This window comes from Silene latifolia, chromosome 9, assembly GCF_048544455.1.
Source record: "Silene latifolia isolate original U9 population chromosome 9, ASM4854445v1, whole genome shotgun sequence".
Lineage (NCBI taxonomy): Eukaryota > Viridiplantae > Streptophyta > Magnoliopsida > Caryophyllales > Caryophyllaceae > Silene > Silene latifolia.
The window spans coordinates 159481886-159483457 of record NC_133534.1 but is presented as its reverse complement, the minus strand read 5'-3'; positions in this window follow the sequence as shown (position 1 = coordinate 159483457).

The window sequence follows — 1572 nt, the reverse complement described above, 5'->3', positions numbered from 1 at the left end:
TCCAATCTCCTTTTTCCTCTTTATGTTAATGACTATGTGGCTTTATTTTGATTGATGCGGTATAACAATGTGAACTTAGGACTTGCATTTAGTTTATATGTCATATTAGTTGATAGAATCACTTGCATTAGGATGTTTATATTAGTTGCATCGTGGCATGTAGTTGCATGTTAGAAATGTTTTAAAAAATGCCTATTTAGGAACTTTGACAAGAGCAACTAAGCCATTACAAATACTTGTTCAACTTAAGACTTTGTCTACTAGAATGGTTGTAAAACACCCTAGATAGTGTCATACTAGTATCTTTTGACCCATGATCCAAAGCCTAGTCAAGGGTTTGCATGTGAGTCACCTATCCAACCCCGTGATGCGATGTGGACTTGGCTAACTTGTCTAGATGACCTTGTTTGACCTTGTGGTAAGGCAACCCAAAAATATTTTCTATCAATAAGCTTGAAGTGCTCATTTCAAAGAATTTTGTCATGTGGAAGTAATTTAATGCCAAGGAAACCTCAAATGTTATGAATTGTTGAATGTTGAGAAATTTAAGTTGTTTTGATGGAGGCGTACCACTTCGATGTGCTTTGGTGCGGGATCCATTGAATTGGGCCCCCACACGGTTGTGAATTCGGCCACCCAGAGACAGAGTGACTATCACCCCGAAAAGCTATTGTCTAGAGGTTAATCGGTTGCCTATTAAGCGATTGGCGAAAGCAAAGGACACTAGCCCGGAAGGGACAAACCGCATCTTAATTTTTTTTGAAATGTGAAAGTGAAATGAGGACAATTTTGAATGCTAGCCATATCCACCCGTTGTGAATAAAGATTTGAGCATTTCATTCCCAAAAAGCCTTTTGTCAAGCCACTTGGTCGAGCTTGGGACGATCCATGACCTTTACTCTTGTAGAGAATTCGAGACTTGTCATGTCATATGCTACTAGCACTTGGAAATTGAGGACGAAAGTAGTCTAGTTTAACACCATTTGGAGGTGATTTAGTGCCATACTCTTAGCCTTAGTAATTTGTTGAACTAGTATTTGTGAAGGATTACATGCTCTTAAATTTGTTCCTCTTTAGTGCCTCCGCCACTTGATGAGGAAGTGGCTATTCTTTTGTAGATGCATCCATTATGTGATTTTGTGTGCTTAATGTTTGGATGTGTCGCCATTTTGGCAAGACCCACCTTGCCTTGCAAGAAGGCATCCTACCTCATGGTTGTCTTGTTGTGAGTTGAAGGGGTGGCGTGAGACCCGCTAATTGTCTCATATCGGCTATATTATTAGGATAGGTTAGTATTGGTCCTAGTCTTTGTCACCTCTTTACTCGGGACGAGCAAAGGTTCGGTTTGGGGATATTTGATGTGACCATAATTAGCGTATGTTTAGCCCCCGAATTAGCCTTGTTCCCATGCTTTTTAGTGCATATTTGGGTCATTTCTTATCTTTAGTTCTTTGTTTTGCATATTCTTTGAGATTTTGATCCCTTGGTAGGAAAGGAGTAAGAATCTTGCATTTTCATGGCAAAACAAGACTAAATTGATCGAATTCAATGACCAAGCATCAAGGAGAGGCA